The following is a 26,856-nucleotide window of genomic DNA, read 5'->3' as shown; positions in this document are numbered from 1 at the left end:
ACTGCTACAATTATAAATACTCCCCCACAGCACACCTTTCAAAAGCGATGGGTCCTACACATGCCTATCACATGTAGCGTACCTCATCAGTGCATCCAATGCCCCTGCAACAACTAGGTGGTGAAACCAAAAAAGCAGTATGCTCTTGAATGAATTCACACAGAAAAAGACAAAAACACCTCATTACCCATGGGCAAACACTTCACAAAGCGATCATTCCATATCTGACCTCTCTGTCCTTGTCCTCAAAAGAAACCTGCATGACACCTTCAAAAGACAAGCCTGGGAACTTAAATTCAGAACTCGGCTGGAAACTGCAAACCATGGACTTAACAGAGACACTAGTTTTGTGGCTCATTGGAACAATTTGTAAAACACTCTGCTGCCCACTACACCCTCCTTTGTCCTACAGCTGCAGAGGTGTTCATCTTCAGTGGTCTCCTACAACATGGGTGAACCCCTTATGTTTAACAATCTATTCCACTTTGTATTTAGCTTAGACACTCTAGTTACCTTCCCCAGACCTGAAGAAGAGCTTTGTGAATCTTGAAAGTTTGTCCCTTCCACCAAAAGAAGTTGGTCCAATAACAGATATTACCTCACCCATCTTGTCTATCTCATCTGCATCTTCTTTGTGAGCCAGACCTTGGAAGCATGAAAACTTAGAAGACTATGATATTGAGATGGGGCAGATAATCTGGCCTGTGGAATATTCAGAGACCTGTGTATCAATACATACTATATTTATTTGTGTGTTCCGGGCTCACTGGGTGATCCCCTGTGGAATCTGGAATCACTAAGGGGTGATTAATAAAAATCCCAATGCCAATTATGCAGATATCCTCTCTTTGAAGGTTTATGCCCAGGAGAAAAGGGCATTGATTGTTTCAGGAGGCCTGGGCAACAACGGCCTCAAACTATATAAAAGTGAGAGTTTGAACCCCAGAAGACCTTCATTTTGATCCAAGAAACTGACATGAATTTTAACCAAGGGGACAAACCCTGGTGAAGGGTTTGAAGGACTGGAACCTGTGAAAATCTCCATGTGGAAGATGGGTGACACCTGGTAAAATTATGTAAGCTTATAAATTGTTTATAGTTTTATGATGCAGTTTCCTTGTAAGGCTTTTGTCCAATATACGTACTTTGCTTTATGAAGGCTATCAGATCTCTGGTAAACAACTATTTTAACCCTTGGGAGAGAGCAAAACTGCAGGATCTGAGCTAAGGTCAGACCTTCTCAGATAATCACAGTGAAGTTCAGGGGGACTGCAAGCCTAAATGCTCCATGGCGTGGAGGGAGAGGGACGCAAGTCACAGTCCATAGAGAGGTGGTTGCTAGAAGCCTGAGATTGAAGGGCAGCATCCCTTGAGCAGACGACAGACAAGTCAAAGGTGCAGTTACCCTGAAACCGTGACAAAAACATTTAGAGATTCCCCAAAAAAAAATTTTGGTTTTGGGTCAGTATTAATCTGAGCTGTCATGGTGTCCTACAGGAATTGTAGTGCCAAGTCCTTCATTCTCCCCTCGGGTACATCTACACAGGGATAAAAAACCTGCAGCGGGCCCAAGTCAGCTGACTTGGGGTCACAGGGCTCAGAATTGCTGTGTAGATATTTGGGCTCAGACTGGAGCCTGATCTCTGGGACCATCCACCCTCACAGCCCAAGTCCAAACATCTACACTGCAATTTTTCAGCCCCAGAGCCTGAGTCAAGTCAGTTGACCCATGCTATCTGTGGGGTTTTTATCCCCATGACAACATACCCTCAGGGGCCCAGCTCCTGACTGGACCACATCCCCCATGATACATGTTGGTCTCTCCTTGTGGTTGAATTACCACAGTGCCTAGTGAAGGCATGGGGAACCCCAAACTACAACTTCTATGAGGCACCACGGCAACTCAGGCAGATGCAGAGATTGCATGTTGCCCCAACATGCAGTGTTTTGTTTTGGGTCAAGAAACCAGAATGAAATGGTTCAGTTTGATTTTCCCCCATGGGAATTTTCTGCATGAAAAGACTGATTTGACACAAACATCAATGAAACCCCAGTTTTCAACACGATAATATTTTGTACAACATTTTTCAGCCAGCCCTGCTGAATATGCTAAAAACATGATATATTTAAAAGATATCCATCAAGACCAGTCAGGTGGTCATCAGTCTACCTTCACTTCCACATGAGAGATTTAAAAAGTTAGGACTATTTAGTTTAGAGAGGCGGTAAATAAAAAGTGCATGATAGTAATATATCAAAGAATGAATACACTAGGGAAGGTCAGCCAGGCACTCCAGTTTATTCCTTTGTGTAATAAAACAAGGACATATGCAATTAAATTAAAAAGGCAACAAATTTAAAACTGACAAAGTTATTTTGTTAGCCAAACAGATACTTAACCTGTGTAAATCAGAGCAATAAGACATTGAGGCAAAGAGTATAACAAGATTTAAAAGTGAACACGCATTATCAAGGCATCTGGGAAAGGAGTCTATGATATACACATTTCAAGACCCAATGTCCAGCACTTATAGACTTCTTGTGGATTTGTGAAAATATCTTTTTCCATGGTTACATTAGAACTGCCTCCCACCAACTGCAACATCCTCTCACGTCTCCCCTGTGACAAGAATTTCTAACCTTCCCCAAGCTGTTCAAGCCTCTAGTACTCCCACGACAAAGGCCTACACAGCTGGACCCCGCCCTCCCTGAAGCCTAACTCTTATATTCTCCTGTAGCAAGGGCCTCCAATCAGATTTCTTCTACACTAGCAAAACTAAGGTGTACTATCTGCAAACTCCCCCAAACACCTACCAATATAATTTGCCTACCATTGCCTCTTCTTCCAAGTTTTGGGATCCCACATTTTTGGTTGATCCAGAGCAGCAGTCATTGCATCTGAGGGTGAGAAAGAGGTGGTTTTCACCACTTTTCCACACCTCTTTCCCCTATTCCTGGAGGCTGCTAAGGGCCATACCACTCCAGCATACGTTAGAGCAGCCCCCAAATTACATTGTCAAATAACAGCTCCCAAGAAGCTACTCCACACTGGCCAGTATCATCGCACCCTGTTATGACCAGGGGCTGCTAACAGGGAGTTTCGCAAGGGAGTTCTCCAGGTGAAGGAGGAGCAATACAGCACCCTTTTGGGGTAAGTAACTGTCTGTAGTGTGTGTTTATTTGTGTTTGAGGGTTACTTGCTGTGTGCTGAGCTTGTGTTTGTCAGTCTGTTTGTTTGTTTTGGTTGTTTGAAGGACCGTGTGCTGTGGCTCCACCTGTGCCTGTAGCCAGACAGAGTGCCTGAGCATGGATGCTTCTACCCAGATCCTGGTGTGGTTTTGCAGAGACTGTAACTTGCAATTTCCACTTACTGATATCCAGGCTGGGGGGACCATCCAATGTGAGAGGTGCCTGCTGGTGGAATCTCTCAGGCAGCAGGTGGGAGAGCTACAGGAGGAGGTGGCTAGGTTGAGGAGCATCCAAATCCACGAGCAATTCCTCGACAGTGTCCATGTGGAGACAGCTGAGGTAGCTGTCCCAGGACTGCTGATACACCACTGGTGGAGGAGGAAATGGCTCAGGGTGGACACTGACAGCTGGTTACTTCTGGCAGCAGGCAGTGCTCCACCCCTGCTCCGAACCCTCCTGCCGTGGTAATAGGTAACCGTTATGCTCTTCTTGATACAGGAAAGAAGGAATCACTCCCTACAGTAAAGGAGGAGAAGCCTCATACCCCTAAGGCTGGGAGGTCTGCTGCCACCACTGCGAATAGGAAACGTAGGGTAGTGGTGGTCGGAGACTCTCTGCTGAGGGGGACGGAGGCGCCCATCTGTCGCCCTGACATTTCATCTCGGGAGGTATGCTGCCTGCCGGGAGCCCGTATCCGAGACGTTACGGAGGCATTGTCGAGGATTATCCAGCCCTCTGTCTACTACCCCATGCTCCTCATCCATGTGGGCACAAATGATACTGCGCGGTGTGACACTGAGCGGATCAAGAGTGACTACAGGGCTCTGGGAGTACGGGTGAAGGAGTTTGGAGCGCAGGTGGTATTCTCTTCAATTCTTCCTGTCAAAGGTAGGGGCCCGGGCAGAGACAGATGCATCATGGAGGTGAATGCCTGGCTGTGAAGATGGTGTCACCAGGAGGGCTTTGGCTTCCTAGACCACGGGATGCTATTCGAGGAAGGACTGCTAGGCAGAGATGGCGTTCACCTTTCGAGGAGAGGAAAGACCCTATTTGGACACAGACTGGCTAACCTAGTGAGGAGGGCTTTAAACTAGGTTCGACGGGGACAGGTGAGCAAAGCCCACAGGTAAGTGGGGAACATGGAGACCGGGGAGATGGGTCAGAAACGAGAGGGAGTGTGGGCTATATTGGCAGAGAGAAAGGAGGGTCAGGACAAAACTGGGAGGAAAGATCAAATCAGTATCTTAGATGCCTATATACAAATGCGAGAAGTATGGGGAATAAGCAGGAAGAACTGGAAGTGCTAATAAATAAATACAACTATGACATTGTTGGCATCACTGAAACTTGGTGGGATAATACACATGATTGGAATGTTGGTGTGGATGGGTACAGCTTGCTCAGGAAGGATAGACAGGGGAAAAAGGGAGGAGGTGTTGCCTTATATATTAAAAATGTACAAACTTGGACTGAGGTAGAGATGGACATAGGAGACGGAAGTGTTGAGAGTCTCTGGGTTAGGCTAAAAGGGGTAAAAAACAAGGGAGATGTCATGCTAGGAGTCTACTACAGGCCACCTAACCAGGTGGAAGAGGTGGATGAGGCTTTTTTTAAGCAACTAACAAAATCATCCAAAGCCCAAGATTTGGTGGTGATGGGGGACTTCAACTATCCGGATATATGTTGGGAAAATAACACAGCAGGGCACAGACTATCCAACAAATTCTTGGACTGCATTGGAGACAACTTTTTATTTCAGAAGGTTGAGAAAGCTACTAGGGGGGAAGCTGTTCTAAACTTGATTTTAACAAATAGGGAGGAACTCGTTGAGAATTTGAAAGTAGAAGGCAGCCTGGGTGAAAGTGATCATGAAATCATAGAGTTTGCAATTCTAAGGAAGGGTAGAAGGGAGAACAGCAAAATAGAGACAATGGATTTCAGGAAGGCAGATTTTGGTAAGCTCAGAGAGCTGATACGTAAGGTCCCATGGGAATCAAGACTGAGGGGAAAAACAACTGAGGAGAGTTGGCAGTTTTTCTAAGGGACACTATTAAGGGCCCAAAAGCAAGCTATTCCGCTGGTTAGGAAAGATAGAAAATGTGGCAAAAGACCAGCTTGGCTTAACCACGAGATCTTGCATGATCTAAAAAATAAAAAGGAGTCATATAAAAAATGGAAACTAGGACAGATTACAAAGGATGAATATAGGCAAACAACACAGGAATGCAGGGGCAAGATTAGAAAGGCAAAGGCACAAAATGAGCTCAAACTAGCTACGGGAATAAAGGGAAACAAGAAGACTTTTTATCAATACATTAGAAGCAAGAGGAAGACCAAAGACAGGGTAGGCCCACTGCTTAGTGAAGAGGGAGAAACAGTAACAGGAAACTTGGAAATGGCAGAGATGCTTAATGACTTCTTTGTTTCGGTCTTCACCGAGAAGTCTGAAGGAATGCCTAACATAGTGAATGCTAATGGGAAGGGGGTAGGTTTAGCAGATAAAATAAAAAAAGAACAAGTTAAAAATCACTTAGAAAAGTTAGATGCCTGCAAGTCACCAGGGCCTGATGAAATGCATCCTAGAATACTCAAGGAGCTAATAGAGGAGGTATCTGAGCCTCTAGCTATTATCTTTGGAAAGTCATGGGAGACAGGAGAGATTCCAGAAGACTGGAAAAGGGCAAATATAGTGCCCATCTATAAAAAGGGAAATAAAAACAACCCAGGAAAATACAGACCAGTTAGTTTAACTTCTGTGCCAGGGAAGATAATGGAGCAAGTAATTAAGGAAATCATCTGCAAACACTTGGAAGGTGGTAAGGTGATAGGGAACAGCCAGCATGGATTTGTGAAGAACAAATCATATCAAACCAATCTGATAGCTTTCTTTGATAGGATAACGAGCCTTGTGGATAAGGGTGAAGCTGTGGATGGGGTATACCTAGACTTTAGTAAGGCATTTGATACGGTCTCACATGATATTCTTATCGATAAACTAGGCAAATACAATTTAGATGGGGCTACTATAAGGTGGGTGCATAACTGGCACCTGGAGGACAGGGTCATAATTCAAAATGATCTGGACAAATTGGAGAAATGGTCTGAGTTAAACAGGATGAAGTTTAACAAAGACAAATGCAAAGTGCTCCACTTAGGAAGGAAAAATCAGTTTCACACATACAGAATGGGAAGAGACTGTCTAGGAAGGAGTACGGCAGAAAGGGATCTAGGGGTTATAGTGGACCACAAGCTAAATATGAGTCAACAGTGTGATGCTGTTGCAAAGAAAGCAAACATGATTCTGGGATGTATTAACAGGTGTGTTGTGAGCAAGACACGAGAAGTCATTCTTCCGCTGTACTCTGCTCTGGTTAGGCCTCAGCTGGAGTATTGTGTCCAGTTCTGGGCACCGCATTTTAAAAAAGATGTGGAGAAATTGGAAAGGGTCCCACAAGAATGATTAAAGGTCTTGAGAACATGACCTATGAAGGGAGGCTGAAAGAATTGGGTTTGTTTAGTTTGGAAAAGAGAAGACTGAGAGGGGACATGATAGCAGTTTTCAGGTATTTAAAAGGGTGTCATAAGGAGGAGGGAGAAAACTTGTTCACCTTAGCCTCTAAGGATAGAACCAGAAGCAATGGGTTTAAACTGCAGCAAGGGAGGTCTAGGTTGGACATTAGGAAAAAGTTCCTAACTGTCAGGGTGATTAAACACTGGAATAAATTGCCTAGGGAGGTTGTGGAATCTCCATCTCTGGAGATATTTAAGAGTAGGTTAGATAAATGTCTATCAGGGATGGTCTAGACAGTATTTGGTCCTGCCATGCGGGCAGGGGACTGGACTTGATGACCTCTCGAGGTCCCTTCCAGTCCTAGAATCTATGAATCTATGAATCTTGACCCACCACCTACCAGCCCTGCTCCCTCCCACCCATGAGAAGCCCTGAGCCCAACTTAGAACACCACATACTTCAAAGGAGCCAGGAGTGGCTAGCTATATCAGTTGAGAGATTTCTTCATGGGCAAGGGCCAAGGAAGACTATCATCTTTTTTTATTGCTGATGTGGGTTCAAAATATTTTTCTTCCTCAACCAACAACCCTCATTCTTGCACCATGTGCACAAGCACACACATTTTGCAGTTCAATGTTAAGATTCTAGCTTAAACCTAAAAATATGGAAATACTCAGTTGTAGGGATACTTAGGTCAATTCATGCACAAGAATTAGATATTTTAATGCTTTTTTAAAAAAAGAAAAACCAAAGATAAACAGAAATGTTTCTACCAATTGTTTTTCATTCCATGTAGCATTAGCTATTTCTATACATTGTTGGAAACCCAACGCTGCAATATTGTTCAAGTGCGTGAGAACATGAAAATGAAACTAATTTCTCTATCCAAAATGATTAAATGCAAAAAATATTTAAAATAGACTAGATGGTAAAATGTAATCAGTTTTAAAATTATTTCACTTTAAATAAGATGCCAATATACTTTACACTTTTATAGCACTTCTCATCCATAGATTTCTAAGTACTTTAAACCACAAAGCATTTGGGTATTATTATCCCAATTTTATGGATTGGGAAATTTAGGCAGAAAGGTTACGTGACTTTCCGAAGATCACTCAAAGTCAAGTAGAGTTGAGAATGGTCCTCGTGTCTCCTGACTCCCCAGCTCCATCTTCACGACATAAGAGCACAGATGCGCTCCCTTGATATATCACAAATCAAGATAATAGGTTTTTTAGTTTTTGCTTTTTAAAAAATATATTAATTTTAAACTGACAGTGCACACTTTACAGGTGATACTTCTGATATCTAGTCAAACATCCTCCTGCAGTGTTACTCAGTTATGCTTCATAGTATTCAGACATCACAATTTTCATCCTTAACCTTAAATGGCCATATTTTCTGATTTTTCAGGCAGGTCTTTAGTATCCTTCTACTCTTTTTTTTTTTTTTTTTTTTTTTTAAAAAAGACTGATATACTGGTAGGAGGTTTTCCTGAGGGCATGTTCCCAAAATACACACAACATCAGAGGAACGAGAGTTCACCTAGTCTTCCGTTATGCCAATTCAGGATTGTTTTCTGCCATGTTTTGTCTAGTACAGTTCAACAAGAAAAGAAAGGAAGTTAAAAAAGAAGTCTCATTTAATTTACAGTAATAGACTACTGTGTTTTGGGGGGGGTCATGGTAGTGGCAAAGTCAATTCAGCCAAAGCACTGCTGAACAGCTCCTAGTAGAGCTGCAAAGTAATGCTTTCTTTACTCTGCTTCATTTACTGCATTTACTGTTTTTGATTTATTAAATAGTTTTCTTTTTCCATTAACGCAAAAAGGAGGAAAGAGAGAACATAAAGGGAAAGAGAGAAAGTGTACTCAGAGCTGCTGTTCAAGATGAAAAGCATGGCAGTCCTAGGTTCCTATTAAGACCTGTTCCATTTGTGCTGTTTACACATGCATAAACTGTACAAGTTAAATGAAAGCTAAAAAGATCACCAGCAGTTGACTGGAGCTCTGCCTTACTTGCATGTTAGTGACCAGGCTCAATTCCCAGGTCTCATTTCTCACTCCCTTCACCAGAAGAGGCTGGGAGTGCTACACTGGCATTATATTTAAGGCACCCAGCTGAAGTGCCTCATGTCACTCTGCAGTGACCATTCCAGCTGACACAGTAGAAGTATTGATATACTAATGGAAGTGCCAGTCCAGCCTTCTTTGGCTGAAAGGCCCACCATCACAACAGAAAAGTGGAGAATCCCCAGGTCTCCAGAGGTACATGGTACCTAGATGGAGGAGAAAGAGAATTTTTTGCTAAGTGAAATATCCTCTTAATAATAGCTATCTTAATACACCATATTTGCAACCAAGCAAAGCATATGTGGCCTTACAAATAATGTTATATTTGGTTTAAAAGGTTTTGAATATTATTGTAAGGTAAGTTACACTGAAAAAAATCAACAAGAGGATAAAATTTTGTAAGTCACACAGTTTTCTTCAATTTTTTCTTTCAGCACGATTAATATTTTCCTGCTTTAATACTACAAACACAGTTTAAGCTAACAGAAATCTGTTCTTTACATGATAAGAAAGGTTCAGTTCATCCATCGCCTATGTAACCCAAACCTACCATACTTGCATGCATTTTTAAGAAATTACAGGTTATCCCTTCCATTAATAATCAGACTCAACTCTGCAGAAATTGTGGTGTTATCACAGTAAGGTCAAAAGTCATTTTGAAATGAGAAGAAAAACATTTTTTCTCTAATCAGACTGTTTCTCTGTTTTACTTTGTTTTAGAGCACACCATCAAGAGAGATAAGCACCTGGACTACAGATTTACATATAGGTAGGTGAACTCTATAAATGTAACCTATGTAGATGTAAAAATAATTAGTCAATGTTTCAGTCTCAGGTTTCAATGAATGGTCCAGTAAAAAAAAGGGTGTGTGTGTGTGTGAATAAAAATAAAGTCTTCTGAGAAATATTTAATAATGCAGCAACTGCATATTCCCCCTTTTTCCTTCATGCTTCCTATGATGTATGACTGTAGCCTTGTAAATAATGTTAATAGAAGTAATCATCTTTAACTGTATTAAATTTAACAGTCAGCTTAGATCTGATATATGCTTACTTTATTAAAAATGGATTGTAAGCTTTGTGATGTAGGGATATTAAAGAAGGTACTAACAGTGATTCCCCCAAGTAACAGTGACCCCCCAATAATTTGTCCTCCACACTTTAAAATCCAACAGTTTCACCAAGTACAAAAATCTCTTGGGTCTTCTGTTAAAACTTGTAAGCTACTGTCTGTAGAAACCATTGATTGTATCTATCCTGTGAAAGATACTTTATTACTATGTAAAACTTACAAACAAGTTAATTGACTTTGTTCTTGAAGTAATTGATACAATGTAAACAAGCACTATAAGCCCGTTAAGTGACTTTCACTTCATTGTAACAGCACCGGCTCCTAGACCCCCACCCTCTGTGATTAAAGGGCCAGGAGTCTCAAATGAATTAGCACACACCCTGAAAGTGGTGGAGACAATAAATTAAAATATGGTTAAGATATGGAATGTATGTTGACGAATGCTTGATGTACATGAATGATTAGGGAGGCGTCAGCCTAGAAAGGGAGTATCCATCGGCCGAAGAATGTGTAAAGTGGACCACCAGACCCCCGGAGGGTAAACTGGGATCCACCCCATCACCTGGAAGGATGAGAAACACAAACTTGGACAGTTTGGAGCCACCAGGAATGTGCCATCTGCTGATTGAGTCAGCAACAGCAGAATGAAACAGCTCCCATAAACTAACATAGGAATTAATTCCTATAAGAATGGACTCTCAAGACTGAGGATTTTGAGTCTCTGGTTCTGCTGCCAACCTCCAGGAGCATCAGGTGCACCTGACACAGACTCGGCTCCATCCTCATGGCCAAGATACCTGGCCAGTAACTTGGCATGAGCAACTTCTAGGCTGGTAACTATAACACCTATACAGAACTTGAATGAATGATTGTGTGAATGATATATATATATGTGTGTGTGTGTGTGTGTGTGTAAGGAATAAGTAGTGATAGGAATAAGTAGTCAAACAACGTTGTTTACTTTTATCTTTTGCTTTACCATTATATTTACAATAAATGTGACATCTTTGTCTTATCCCTCTTAATAAGATCCTGCTGGTTTTTATATTGGTATAACAGTGGGCAATACATAAATGTGCAATTGACTTTAGTTGTTTGCTTTATGTAACTCTAGAAATAAACCCAAGAATTTTTCAGTTTAGTAAGTCATAACTGCTCTGAGAGAATATGTTGGCAAATAAACTGCATTTTATGTGCTTTTAAAAACAGGCTTTTCATCATCTACCAATGGCAACTTATTGTTTTTTAAATACAACTATTTTCTTTCACCTCAGTACAATAGAAAAAGCCGGATTTATAGATGCTTTAGGTATGTAACAGAAAATGTTGACAGATGTGACACCCAGTCTGTGCGTAAAGATTACATGTTATTACTTGTTTATACAGAGAGTTGGAGAAGCAATAGGAAAGGTAACAATGTTTTGACAGAAAATAAAAATGGTATTTATTTTTAAAATGAAAACCAGGGAGTGTATAGAGAAAAATTATCTATAATAAATTCAAGCTATGGTAGAATTAGGGACAAGATGGCCCAGGGGATGGGTAAGTATGAGACTGTCACCTCTAGTTCACTGGTTCATAGCCAGCCAATGTAGGTAATGACTGAAAATTGTAGCTACCTCCAAACCATAGTATTGGTTCACGCTGTGAGCGAGATAACAGAATGAAACCTATTTAGCTAACTGGTCAGACAAAAAAACTCTAGAGAATGCAAAGCAGTACAGTAGATCAAATGTAAAACATGCTTCTAGATTTTTATCACTTTTGTTTTTGACTTCTTTGTGGCTAATATCAGATAAGTGACTGTGTGAAAATAGAGTCTTCTTAGGCAATACATCTATTCTCTAGATGAATTCAGGGACCATCTGTTTCACCTGGACTTTGAAGAGATGTAAGTAGACTGAGGTACAAAAAAAAAACCACATTGGTATTTGATTATGTGATGCTGCTAGGTAGAAGGGAGGAGTTGGTTGCATTGTGCTTTGTTTGTATAATAAATAATTGGAAGGATTCTTAGTTTGTGTATTCGTCTTTTTATTTATTCTAAATCTAAATACAATATTTATCTTCTTTATGAATTATTATTATTTATTTGTACTTCTATAGCACCTAGAAGCCCTAGTCATGGACCAGGACCCCACTATGCTAGGTGATGCACAAACACAAAACAATGATACTTCAGCGACTAAAAATTTTTTACTATGTTTTTCTTCTCCCAGTCCTAATATAGCTACAGGCCAATGAACTGGATTCTCTTCTGGCTTATGTATCATTAAACACAATTATTAACAGAATTCAGATTGCAGAATCTTTAGTGGTGGTGGTGATGGCAATGCAGAAAATTCCAAGTTTGACTTTCAGATCCTAGGTTGAAGTACAAGGCAGGCCGTGAAAAAAAAAAAAAAAAAAAAAACACTCAGGCAAACAGAGTATATTTGTCTTTTCAAGGAATCCATTTCAATCTTCGAGTCTCTTGATGCCATTTTAGAGTTATTTTTCTGAGTAGAACAGAATTTTAATAACTGCTCTCAACAGCATCTCAGTACAGGATTGTTAAACTCATTCTGTGAAGGGGGCAAAATTACAATTTTAATTTGACCTGTGGGCTCTTGGTCTGGAGGGACCACCACTAATAATCAGAGCATTTCATTCTGCTTAAGTTAGCCAACCCATAGGGCAGGGGTGGGCAAACCTTTTGGGCTGAGGGCCACATCTGGGTGGGGAAATTGTATGCAGGGCCGGGGCAGGGGGTTGGGGTGCGGGAGGGAGTGCAGGGTGTGGGAGGGGGAGCGGTGTGCAGGAAGGGGCTCAGGACAAGGGGTTGGGGCAGAGGAGGGGTGCGGGCTGTATGAGGGGGCTGAGGGCAGGGGGTTAGGGTGCAGAAGGGGTGCAGAGTGCAGGAGGGGGCTCAGGGCAGGGGTGCAGGAGGGGTGAGGACTGTGGGAGGGGGCTCAGGGCAGGGGGTTGGGGTGAAGGAGGGGTGTGGGATGTACGAGGGGGCTCAAGGCAGGGAGTTGGGGTGCAGGAGGGGTGCACGGTGCAGGCAGGGGGCTTAGGGAACGGAGTTGGGGGGCAGGGGGCAGAAGGGGTTCGGGCTCCGGGGTGGCAGCAGCACGCACCGGGGCCAGGGCAGGCTCCCTGCATGCCTTCCCTGGCCCTGCGCCGATCCAGGAAGCACTGCGGCCCCTGGAGAAGGGGGGGGCGCGGCGGAGGGCTCCACATGTGCTGCCCTTGCCGCACCTCCAGGTACCTCCCCTGAAGCTCCCATTCACCGTGGTTCCCCGTGCCCGGCCAACGGGAGCTGCAGGGGGCAGTGCCTGGAGGCAAGGGGTCAGGCGGCCACAGGGAGCAATCCCATGGGCCAGATCCAAAGCCCTGAGGGGCCGGAGCCAGCCCACGGGCCGTAGTTTACCCATCCCTGCCATAGGGACTCTGCTGAAATTGCCTAAAAGGGTGCCCATTTTGATGTTGGATTTTGAATTGTGGACATGTGTTTGCTCCGGACTGAATTGAGGCCACTAACTCATTCACAGAAACCACTTTTCTGACTTTAGCCACAAAGCAATCAAAAGCAAAAATCTAGATATATATTTAACATTTGACATACTATACTGCTTCATATCTTCTAGAGTTTTTTGTCTGACCTGTTACCTAAATGAGTTTCATTCTGGTTTTCCCACACACACTGTGAGCCAACAATATTCGACATTTTGTTCTTGGTATGAAGATCATTTAAAAAAAAATTTAAAACAATGTTTAGTGGCAAATTAAAACGTTAATAAATGTGCTAACAGCTTCTTGTAGGATAAGGTTTTGGGGGAGGGGGCTTGGCACAAGTGCCTACTACGGATATTTTTCCATTACATATTTCCTTCTTTTTTGCTTACACCAAGCTCCACTCTTCCCTGAAAAATAATCTCACTAGAGCAGATAGGCAGCACTTGACAAACTGTACTTGGTTGGTGTAAGAGGTTATTTAATCCCTCTCTTATCTGACTGGGTTCCTGGAACCTCCTGGGAAGAATAGGAGGATCATCAACTGTAAAGTACAAATGGTTCCTTTATGTTACATCAAGATCTCCAAAGTCACTTAAACTATGATAACCAATATGTACAGTAGCCTTGAGATGCAAACACTAGTTTATCTACAACCAAGCTATTAATCTTCCCTGATGCTGGATTTTGAAGTGAGACAACAGGTGTTGACAACCAACAATACCACATCCTAATGCATGGATGTTGTTAATAGAAATCCCTATAAGAAAATGCTAAATCAGTCATAACTAATCAGCATGAATATTAACAGGGCCCTTCAATATGCTTTCTAAAGTACCTAGTCAATCAAAAGTAAGACAGCTGTAACATCAGAGCCATCTCCTAGTCCCACAAGGCAATCTTCTACCTAAGTATGTAGAAAGAGAGCAATATACTACCTCATCAGAGTCACAGTAAATCACATGTTTTTGTAGGGAGGAGTAGAGTGAGAAAAAAGGAGAATTAAGAGAAGATATTCTGCAAAAGTACCTAAATATTCTCATTAAATGCATGTAGTATTTTCTAAGCAAAACAGCTGCAGATTTGAGGTCCAGGTCAGAACTTCCATAAAACTTCCTCTGAAGTCAACCAACATAATGGAAGTGATAACAGGACAATTCTAGCATGTTTGATTTCAATGGGAAGTTTTGCCTGGGTAATGAGCACAAATTTCAGCCCATAAAATGGAACATATTAATTGAATACCCACACAAAAATGCATCAGCATCTCCTGACTGCAATAAAATGTCATATGATAATTAATAGCAGTAACTGGTTTTGTATAATTTTTACATTTAAAAAACTGCCTATGTCTGAAATGTCATGCTCCTGTCCAAATGTGTGAGACTGGGAGCTCATAGTGACAACAGTTGTGCAAATCTAGTGTAAAAAGCAGTTTGATGTCATTAAAACATACCCAATTTCACTGTACTGAGTAACATGCATATCTAAAACTCTCTACTGTTCATGTTCTTGAAAACTTCTACAGCTATGTGAGTTGCAGAACTGATAATTATCTACCAGAAAATGTCTACCTGGTTGGGTGGAATATTATTTAGACCCAATTCATTAGGTAATTAGTTAAAGTGACAGCTAACTGGCTGGCTGGGTGTCCATCGAAAGGAGCTATCCCCTCTCCCCTTTTATTTATTACAGAAGTATATATATTATATTTATTATTTCTGAACATCTAAAATGTGCTAGAAATATCAAGAGACTCAAGTGGAGACAATTCCCATCCCAAAAACTTTAAGTTTAAATTTGACATGACTTAACAAGTGAGGGTAGTAAACAAACCAACCAGCGGGGGGGAGAAGGGCACAGAGTAGGGAGGGGTGGGGAAAAGGATAGGTATTGAACACACACACACACACACACACAGATTGCAGCTCAGCTGCCCAATCAGATTTTTTTTCCTGTTATTCAGTCTATTTTAAAAATTGGTATTAATGGGCCCAATTTGTCCATATGTGTTTTACCTTCCAACAAAAAGTGCCACTATGGGAAGGCTATACGCCAAGATCTTGTTATTAAGAATAGCCAGGGAGAATATAATAGTGAAGACAAATTGACTGTTTAACAAATATAAATGTCAGAACTATAGGAATTCAGAAATGCAAAAGGATAAAAACAATCCCATCCTAAACTTCATCTGAACTTGTGATCCCAAACTATGGTAGTATTTGTAAAGTGCTATCAGTCTTCATAGAGGAGATTCACCTGGGAGCTATGAAACTGCATCCAGTTACTTTGCAACTAAGCCAATTCACTGGCCAAACCCTTCCTTTCAGGGGATGAGATGAGTAACCATACTGGTGCCAGACATGCCAAACTTGCTAAAAAAAAAAAAACGCAGAAATTGGGCTTGTTTTTGGCTTAATTGGCTTGTAGCTCGTTGGGCTTGTAGCTTGCTGCTTCTTTTTTTTTGTTGATCGGCTCCCGGCAAGCAGGGGCAAGGCGGGGAGAGAGTCAGGGGTGCACAGCGGGCCCACCACAGTCCCAGACTACACACTGGGGGGGATCTGGTCACATAGAGTGTTGGGGTTCTTAGGGATTAGCTTATTTTGGCCTTGTTTTGAAATGGGATTAGCTTGATTTTTGGCTTATCGTGAAAGTCGGGGTGCTTATTTACCATGTGAGAGTTGGCAACTCAGACTGGCGCTCTATGGCTAGGGCATGAGGGGGAAGATAATTCAATCTCCTCTCCCTGAGAGACACCCCACTTTGCAAAGTCAGTTTACTTGGGCATTGCACAGTGCCTCAGGATCTGGTCCATTAAATGCAGGGATGAGGAAAAAATAGTAATACTTTGTCTCCCACTTCAGTCTGGGGGATGAGGTTCTCTTTTCCATGATAAAAAATGCTAATTGTGATTTACAAAAGTGACTTACAATGGATGGACTACATTTTCTGTTACACTAGTAATAAAATCAGTAGCTTGAAAACTGTTAGCGAAAGATTAATGAACAAAAAAAATTTGGAGATCAAAAGTACAGTACTAACATTCTAATATGTACTGATCAGAAAGTAAAAATCAAATTATTACAATCGGCAAATATAAACTCCAATAGAATTAGATTCCAAATGCAGAACTATTCAACTTAAACTCCCTGTGCTGAACAAGGCTTGATTAAATAAATTCCCTTCAAGTAAGCTTAATGTAAAATGGCATGATAACCAATCCATCACTGCATCAGACTATTACACAATCTCACTTCAAACTCCTCAAGGTGCTTAGAGTTCTTACAGGTTGCTCCTTTTCAAGAAAATTAAAGATTGCCAATTAAAGTAAAATGGGAAGTACAATTGTTTTTTGAAGATTTAGGCCCACACAATACCCCCATCCACATGCAAGACAAGTATTATTATTCCCAGTTTTACAGAGGGCTGAACTAAGGCACAGGGAGGTTAAGTGACTTGTCCAAGGTCATACAATCAGTGGCAGAGCAATTAATTGAACATAGGAGGCCTGGCTTCCAGACCATTAGTCAATATTCCCTCATCTATGGCCCTGGGCATGTAGCATAAGACATCTACCATTACTTGGATATTTGTACTAGACAGTTTTCCCCTATGAGGAGGATGTTGCAGCCACCCTCATTACTGCTCTGAATTTAAAACTACAGAGAAAGGGAAGAAACACCCTTTGAATTTGTCAATGTCTGTCACTCCTTTTTTGGCTATAGAGCTCACTAGTGAGTAATATAAGTAACTCCTCTTTATTTTCTGATATTCCTAGCTCCATTTTCAAATGGGCCAAGCACACTGGCTTTGTGTTATCCCGCCACAGCTGAGTCAGGAAGCAGGAGAACAGTTTCCTACATGGCAGTGAAGAGCAGAGCATTACTACTAAGCTCCTGGGACAATGAAATGTCAAAATTTTACTACTCACTTTAACTTATGCATATTTGTTGATATTCATTGCCATTGACTGCAGAGATGCTCAAAAGTAGTAATAAATCTTATGTAACACGAGTGGGCAGCAGCAGCAGCCTGTCTTGCATCCATAGCCCTTCTATACACTTGATAGCCAAGAAGAAAATTATGGGTTAGCTTTTCTTCCTTGCTTCTCCTCATAAACAACAAACAGTTTCCTCCCCAGTCAAAAAAGAATGGCAGCCTCACTAGTGACAACTGTGTCTTTGAAAAGTTTTGTCAAGTCTACACGTTTTTGAAAGAAAAACAAAATCAAATGCATAGTCAAGAATTCCAAAGTACTTCAGATTGTATATATATGCTGAAGTCACCTCAATCACCACTGTAATGCAGCCACTTCCATGGTGCAAGTCAGCAGCTATTTCACAGCACACAGCAACACTACACAATAGTTTACGACAGGAAGTGAGGAATGCTGTATCAAGTTGAAACTGCAGAGGAAATTTTGGGTAGGCAGAATGCAATAATCTGGACAGAGAGAGACAAGGTAGGTGAGGTTATATCTTTCATTGGACCAACTTCTGTTGGTGAAAGAGACAGGCTTTCAAGCTTCCCAGAGCTCTTGTTCGGGTCACAATGCTAGAACACCACTGCAAACAATATCATGAATTGGAATTTGACGCCAGATTTTCAAAGGTAATTAAGTGCCTAAACATGCATATAGGTGCTTACTGGGATTTTCAAAAGTAGATTATGTGCCTAACTCCCATCAAAATCAATGGAAGTTAGCACTTAAATGAGAGGTTCTTTTTGGAAAAAATCTCATTGGGTACTTATCTGCATCTTTAAACCCACATCTGGCCCTTGGTCACTAGCATCTCTTTTCTCGTATATCTATCTGGCTGTCTACATGCCTCCATTATAAACAGTACAATAGACTCTTTAGTGACAACAGGTGGCTCAGATGTCAATTTTACATCTGATTTGACATGTCAAGCAGTGAAGTGTCAACTCACATTATGTTGGTTCAATACTGATTTGAAGGAGCAGAACCCTAATGAATCACCAGTATGAGTTCCGAGAGTACCAAGGGTTTCCTTTGGAGGTCTTCCATCCAAATACAGACAGGCCTCACCATGCTAAGTCATAAGAAATGAAAAGATAATACCACAAGATGGTATAAAAAATAATGCATTTAGAAGCCAGTTGAGAAAATCTCATAAGTAATGGGCATTATCTCAGCTGCTAAAGCAAGATGGAATAATATTAATTTATAATAATCCACTATTGCTCAGTAAAGTAAATCTAACTACTCATATGATCCCCATTACTATCTTACCTACATGCCTTACCAGAAATAATACAAGTCAAATTCTGACTTTGGTGGTAAGAATCCTGCCCATAAGGGGGAAGCTACGTTCTTCTGTTTTAGGGCACTGTTGAGGAATAACCAACCCTAGTTCTGATATCATTGTTGTTAGATAGATCTGTCACTGCTGATTTTAGTGAGCATATCATGGTAGAGATAGGATTTAATGTAAAATCTTGTCTCAATGAAATGGTCAAGACTGTTCTGAGCCAGATTCTTTAAGATAGCGGTCTTCATTCTTGAAGTGCTGGAAAGCATCACCACCATGGAATGGACTCACAGACATCCACAAAATAATTGCAACATGACAGCCTGAGATTGGGAAGACTGAGTCATGGCATGACAACATCATTAGTCAATTTAAAATGGATTGATGTAACATCACAACAAACCATGTCAAGTTGCCATGCTGCAGCTATTTTGTCTTTCTGTGACTTCAATTGGCACAGTACCTTTTCTTTCTCCTTCATCTGCTAGCTCACTGCAGTCATTGGAAGAATATTTCCTTCTCCTTTTCTCCCCTTCCTGGGTGAAGAGATAGTGACGGATTAAGAACATAAGAATGGCCGTACTGGATCAGACCAAAGGTCCATCTAGCCCAGTATCCTGTCTACTGACAGTGGCCAATGCCAGGTGCCACAGAGGGAGTGAACCTAACAGGTAATGATCAAGTGATCTCTCTCCTGCCATCCATCTCCACCCTCTGACAAACAGAGGCTAGGGACACCATTCCTTACCCATCCTGGCTAATAGCCATTAATGGACTTAACCTCCATGAATTTATCTAGTTCTCTTTTAAATGCTGTTATAGTCCTAGCCTTCACAACCTCCTCAGGCAAGGAGTTCCACAAGTTGACTGTGCGCTGTGTGAAGAAGAACTTCCTTTTATTTGTTTTAAATCTGCTGCCCATTAATTTCATTTGGTGGCCCCTAGTTCTTGTATTATGGGAATAAGTAAATAACTTTTCCTTATCTACTTTCTCCACATCACTCATGATTTTATATACCTCTATCATATCCCCCCTTAGTCTCCTCTTTCCCAAGCTGAAAAGTCCTAGCCTCTTTAATCTCTCCTCATATGAGACCCGTTCCAAATCCCTAATCATTTTAGTTGCCCTTCTCCAAACCTTTTCTAGTGCCAGTATATCTTTTTTGAGATGAGACCACATCTATACGCAGTATTCAAGATGTGGGTGTACCATTGATTTATATAAGGGCAATAATATATTATCCATCTTATTCTCTATTCCCTTTTAATGATTCCTAACATCCTGTTTGCTTTTTTGACAGCCTCTGCACACTGCCTGGACGTCTTCAGAGAACTATCCACAATGACTCCAAGATCTTTTTCCTGATTTGTTGTAGCTAAATTAGTCCCCATCATATTGTATGTATAGTTGGGGTTATTTTTTCCAATGTGCATTACTTTACATTTATCCGCATTAAATTTCATTTGCCATTTTGTTGCCCAATCACTTAGTTTTGTGAGATCTTTTTGAAGTTCTTCACAGTCTGCTTTGGTCTTAACTATCTTGAGCAGTTTAGTATCATCTGCAAACTTTGCCACCTCACTTTTTACCCCTTTCTCCAGGTTATTTATGAATAAATTGAATAGGATTGGTCCTAGGACTGACCCTTGGGGAACACCACTAGTTACCCCTCTATATTCTGAGAATTTACCATTTATTCCTACCCTTTGTTCCCTGTCTTTTAACCAGTTCTCAATCCATGAAAGGACCTTCCCTTTTATCCCATGACAACTTAATTTACGTAAGAGCCTTTGGTGAGGGACCTTGTCAAAGGCTTTCTGGAAATCTAAGTATACTACATCCACTGGATCCCCCCTGTCCACATGTTTGTTGACCCCTTCAAAGAACTCTAATAGATTAGTAAGACATGATTTCCCTTTACAGAAACAATGTTGATTTTTGCCCAACAATTTATGTTCTTCTATGTGTCTGACAATTTTATTCTTTACTATTGTTTCAACTAATTTGCCGGGTACGGACGTTAGACTTACCTGTCTGTAATTGCCGGGATCACCTCTAGAGCCCTTTTAAAATATTGGCATTACATTAACTAACTTTGAGTCATTGGGTACAGAAGCCGATTTAAAGGACAGGTTACAAACCATAGTTAATAGTTCCGCAACTTCACATTTGAGTTCCTTCAGAATTCTTCGGTGAATGCCACGATACTGGCAGTTCTGATCCATTACTCAATTTTGTTACTGCTGTCTCGCACACATCAAGCAATGCAGAGAGCATTCCTGTGAACAGCACCCTGCTCACTTTCATCAGACCTGTGGGCTACACCAGAAATACATGCTGGACCCTGAAGAACTTCCTATGCCTCCAGCGAGAAGGGTTGGGGATCACTAATTTGCGGCGATGTGTTTTTGCCCTAACCTCAAAGGCTATTGGATAAAAATAGTTTGCTGTACCATCACCCTTACAGTAATGATCAGCCACAAATTGAGGGCAAGCAGTGTCAATAATAATGATGCTAGTGATAATATGCAGCTGTGTGTTATAGCTTTTCCTGGAATAGTATTAAGAGGGCAACCATAAAACTAGTGAGATGGCTTAACTGTGGCCTTTAAACACCTACTCTAGGTATAACTCACACTGAAGTATGTGAAAATTGTTACACTCTCTCTCGCTCACCAGTTCATGATCTTTGCTATAATTCAAAATTGGGGGTGAAGTGTTTGAAGGCTTTTTAAATTCCATCACGCTTGCATACACTAACATTTACCATTAATTATTTCAATAAATCAGGGCATTAGAACAGGCAGCATCCCATGCAAAAATAAAGTCAATATTGGCAGGGTCTACGCAGTTTCTTCGGCATTTGGCATAGAGATTCAAACAATGAAATTTATTATTCTGTGCCATTAGTGACATGCCCCTAAGAAAATAACTGTTCTTCAAGCGTTTGACCCTGTTTAAGAGAATCGTATGAGCAGATTTCCAAAGGCACATATGAAATGTGCTTAAATCAGCTGACAAAGAAAATATTGCACTTCATAATTAAACAAAAGATTGATATTTCTTTTGACATCCAAAAATCAGTATAAATGTGGTATTCACTGTAAAGCCAGGTGATGGAAGAGATGAGGGGAAGGGGAGAAGCACCTGCAGTTCCTTAAAAATCAAAAACAAAACCACACATCTGAATGCTAATGCACTTTGTATCCTCTTAAAACTCCCAAAGCTCTAATTTACAGATGGCATCTTTTGGTACGATCTGTACTGAATTAACGCAAATAATACTTTACTTTGTCTTTTATTAAGCGCCTTTCATGCCCGAGGATCTCAAAGCACTCTGCAAACTGCGCGCGCGCACACACACGCAGAGCAGAAACTGAAATGCAATCACCTTTGGCTGCGGGAGGGGGGGGGGGACCAGCAGGAGCACAGCATCACCACAACCGCGGGGGGAAGTTTAATAATGCGGTACTATTTACAAAAGATAGATGGTCCTGTTATTCTCAACAGTCCTCACAGGAAGCTACACAAATAAATAAAACCAACGAAGAGCGATTTACTGAGGTGCATCACATAATCCTTAGTTTCAAAAGCGTCAAGAAACATCACGCAACTCTGTGATATACAGGTTATAATTAAGGCATGATCTTGGAAAAAACCTCTCCTGGCCAGGTCCTGTAAATCCTTACCCGCTAGAGTAGTGTACTCGTGAGCAATCACGCAGGTGTCCGTAGGGACAGCGTGCGTGAGCGAGGATGATTCCTGTGAGTTGGGCTTTGCAGCACGGAGCCGATGCGCGCTTTGGAGCAGTGACCGTGATTGCTATTTCGGTACCGCACTCCAGAGCGCAGAGATGGGGCTGTGTATTGTTACCCATCCGAACTGCTGTATGTCCCTTACAGACGGCATTGCTGTGAAGCTGTTTGCTGGCTCTGCAACCTATTCCCCAATCTTCCCTCCTGCCATCACAATTGGTTACTAAGGATGTGTTGATGGTGCCACAGAGGAGAATGACTTATGCGCGGAGAACAGGTAGCAGCTGATCTCTTAAGCAACGATCTTGTCTTCAAGCAAATGTCCTTTGTAATTAAGAACGAAAATACATTCTAGCTATTTGCTCCGACCTAAGTAAACCTGTCTCCGAAAAGCATGTCGTTCGGCAGTTTTCAGTTGCCCCATTCTTATTTTTAACTCCCTATCCAATGTCCCATTTCATACTCCTAACCCAGAAAGCCTTCCTGCAATCTTTTATATGGCATGACAACATGTCTTTTTTAAAAACAAGGCAGCAGCCTTTGTTTAAAGTCCCAATGCTGTGGATTCAGTGAGCATTGCAATTACCGAAGGAGACGGGAGATACAAACATTCGTAGTTGCATTAAAAATAAACCTAGTAAACACCATTTCCTTCCTCCTCGGTGCTTTGCAAGAGCTGATATTTCTCAAACAGAACAACGTGACTGAGTGAGCTGTCTGGCTGGCGGTGAGATAGATGAGGCGGCTACAAAGCACCATACTCCCAATGTTTTCTATTGTGCAGGGCTTCGCACTGGAAGGGGCGGATTACTCGCTGTAATTACAAGAGACACAAACTTTCCGCTGTGTTGCTGTGCGGGGAAATCTCCTGCTCGGGGATCTCCCAATGAAGTCCGTAGTCCCTCAACCCGCTCCCCCACAAAAGAAAATCAAAGAACCTAGCAAAAACGCCATGCACAGCTTTCCTGCTGCATTCAAAAGCTACTCGGTCAGCGGCCAGAGCCCCCGCTCCCACACCCCTTCCGAGCGCACCTGTCTGCAGAACTTATCAACTTCTTCCGAAATCCTTGGAGCGAGGCGAGCTCATCATTTTAACACGTGCAGCGACACGCCCGCCTAAGAATCTGCGATAAGCGAGGGCTCTCGCTCTACCCCCAACATTTCGCCTTTAAACCAAACTGACTTCCTTTTCAGTAGAAAATGTGATCACCCAAAACACCCCCCGCCTTCGGAGCAAGCTCCAGCTTGCCCCCAAAGCCCCTGCTGTATATATCGACGTATGCCGTTCCCCACCAAAGATTTCACTGTCGTGCTTTTGCGGAGCCTTGGGCTGCAATTTGTCAGCCAACACAGTAGAGACTCTTGTAAACTACTGAACTCCAGTCTCCCATCTTCCTTCATTGATAAATGCAAGTGAAGCAATATAGCTGGAGAACCACACACAAAAGTCCCCCCTTTCCCCAGACTGGTTGCTTAGTGATTCCAGTATGTTTTCTTCAACCGCGATTCTTTCCCATCCGTATAAGATCGTTTTTCTTTTGGAACAAGCCCTTCTCCAGCCGCCTGTGTCAGAGAAGCTTGCGTACATTCACAAATACCATCCCAGGGCTTTCATTTAGGCACCACACACACAATCATATTTAAATAACGTTACTCCGGGCAACAGAGTTGCAGCTCCTATATAACAGTAAACGAATTCATTCTCTCTCTCACACACACACACACCTTACCTATTCTCAAATACACATGCAGAACATGCAACCCACTCTGGAAGAGAAAAAAAATGTTTTCATCCTATATTAAGAACCCCCCTGTGCCCCCAAAGGGGTTCCTGAAAACACGGAGCACAACCAACATGCGTTGGCTCTCAAGCGGTTTTGTAGACAGAGCTGAATTGCAGATTTAAAAGCTCTCTCTTTAAACAAACAAGCAAAAAGCCCCGAAATGTATAACATTATCTGCCCATTAAGCTCCTTCAGAAATCTGTGTGCAACCACTCCAATTACCTTAGCAACCAAAGAATTGCTGAATTCCCCCTTCTGCTTTTTAATTTCTCCTCAGAGACAGGAAAGAGCCTGGTTCATGGTAAAACTGGAGGAAAAAAATGAATGGGAGAGACTTGCAGGTTCCTGGGGGTTCTTTCCCCCCCTTTCAAAATTTCTTGTTCTTCTCACTGTCCCTGGCTGCAGAAGAGACTGAGGCTTTGGGGTGCAGTTAGAGAAGATGGAAACAGGAAGGCTGCTGCTGAAGAGCCACTGGCAACATGCTCTCCCCCCTCTCTCTCCAGCCACTGATCTTTCTGCCTGATTTTTCTGTCCTCCTTCCTTCTCTCTCTCTCTCTGCACACACTCACACTCCGGTGTCTCAGCGCACACTAGAGGGGAAAAGCAGCTCCCCAGCTGTGGGAGCCCAGTGCTACAGGAAAGATACAGAGAGAGGAGAAACGGGGGGAGGGAGGGAGAAGCTGCTTCAAGTAAAAGATTTGTCCCTTGCAAACGATTTGCAGCAGCAGCGCCTACTGTAGGGAGGAGCGAGGACCTGCAGTCTCATTACGTGCACCTGACAGGCAGTAAGGGACAAAGGAAACAGGAACTGGGTTAGGAGATCACGCAAAGGACCTTAGCCTCCCCCTTCTTCCCTTCCCCCCGAAACAAGACTAGATTTCACCACAGTTCAGTTGATGCCACTTGTTCCACTACACCTGTCCTTGACTTTTAGAAATGGTCTTCCTGGGGAGAGGTTGGGCAGAAATTTGTCTTGAGATGGAGGGAAGCAAAGGAAATCCCCACAGCCCCCTCCCAAACTATCTGTTCTCCTGGAACACTGTTCAATAATTTCCCAGCCTCAGGCTGTGTCCCTGCCCCCATTTTTGCTGTGTGTTTATTAATTATTAGCCAAGTAGATGAGGATGCACTATTTATATTTGTCCACATGCTTTGAGATCTTTATGTGACTCCTTCCCTTCCATCCCTAGGAGACTCTCTCTCTCTCTCTCACACTCAGACACACACACACACACAATCACTGGAGAGATGCACAAGTTGGGTGGCAGAGGGTGACAGACTAATGCAAAGCACATGCATCAAGCTAGCAGTAAATCCTGTAGGGTCCCTCAGATAACTTGGAAGTCTGTTTTCCATTTTGTTAATTATTATTAGTAGTAGTAGTATAATAGAGGGTCAAGTGCTTGAACTCATTGGGAGTCCAATGAGACCATTTGCAAAGGGACAGACAGTGCAGTAACTACTGACGATGTAGCTCTTGTAGGCAGAGCTGCCTTACAGGTGGGAAGCCTGGTCAGTCAGTCGTATCTGGAAATCTCAACTTTCCCTAAAATATAACATTAATGCACTACAGTACTGAGCAGAAATGGGAGCTGAGATGCCCCTGTTGGGAGGGTGGGGATGGGTGGAAGAAAAAACTTTAAAACTATTTTTCCTGTGAGATGATGTGTTTGATCTTCAGACTTACTTCAAAGGTTGCTGTCCCCCTCTTGTAATGAATATAAAAGGCATTTTTCATTCAAGCTGCTGGACACTGACCCTAGAGTTTTCAGCTCCTAGACTGACTAAACAGTGCGTGAGATATTTAATATCTCCATGCAGGGTCTTCCTGAGTCCTGACCTAAATAGTGCTGTATTGTACTGACAAAGAACTCTGTGGAGATCATTTGAAGCTCATAGCAGCCAAGTTTTGTGCAGCTCCAGGCTGCACAATTGTAGAGAACATCTAGTTGCTCAACACACCATGCATGCTCCAAGCAGTGGCAGGGGTGGGACATGAAGCTGTAAAAACCTTGGCAGATGTGAGTGGGCCCTGGGTTTTCTGGAGGGTTTTCTATGTGGTAAGAGAAACATACTCCAGCATGCACCTTCCCCTTTTTATACTGCCTTGGAATGGGAACAGCAAGAGGGGAAACAGAGAGGCTGCCTGGCTGCCTGCAGACAGGGCTGGCGCCAGGCACCAGCTTGGCAAGCTGGTGCTTGGGGTGGCCACTCTGGAGAGGGGCGGCAGGTCCAGCTATTCGGCGGCAATTCGGCGGACGGTCCTTCACTCCCGCTCAGAGCGAAGGACCTTACCCCGAATTGCCGCAGCAGATCGCGATCGCAGCTTTTTTTTTTTTGGCTGCTTGGGGCGGCCAAAACACTGGAGCCGGCCTTGCCTGCAGAGCAGGCACCACGACGACTCCCAGTGGCTGCAACAAGCAACTGCAAGGCAAAATCTGAGCCAAGCAGAATGGATGACAGGACAGCCACAGGCATTAATGTCACAAGAGACACATGATACTTGGCCACAGAGGCCTCTGGGTGAGGAGGGTATTCACAAGCCAGTTATTGATACATTCCCACCTCTCCCCCCGCACACACACAGACAAACTTCCCTCCTGTATGGGCCATCCCCTCTGCATCCTCCCCCATCTGTGCATGATGGCAAGGCAAAGCAGTTTGAAGTAGGTATGAGGGAGGAGCATGCACACTGAAGGACCCAA

The 26,856-nt window shown here is 42.5% G+C and overlaps 1 protein-coding gene across 6 annotated transcripts in view; it reads right to left on the bottom strand.

The window, feature by feature from the left end:
* RGS6 (regulator of G protein signaling 6) overlaps positions 1–24,814 on the bottom strand; it is a 536,757-nt gene extending 511,943 nt beyond the window's left edge. For 2 of the 6 annotated variants that reach the window (XM_065595306.1, XM_042849401.2), the window contains exon 1: positions 24,374–24,811. The gene's annotated coding sequence lies outside the window, so the exon portion shown is untranslated. Of the gene's footprint in view, positions 1–22,301; positions 23,373–24,373 lie in introns of those variants that run through there. The other 4 variants (XM_065595308.1, XM_005284603.3, XM_065595309.1 and 1 more) reach the window with 3 other exon arrangements.
* Positions 24,815–26,856: the final 2,042 nt, after the last annotated feature.

This window comes from Chrysemys picta, chromosome 4 (assembly GCF_011386835.1).
Source record: "Chrysemys picta bellii isolate R12L10 chromosome 4, ASM1138683v2, whole genome shotgun sequence".
Classification (NCBI taxonomy): Eukaryota; Metazoa; Chordata; order Testudines; family Emydidae; genus Chrysemys; species Chrysemys picta.
This window is presented reverse-complemented; position numbering and strand designations above follow the sequence as displayed.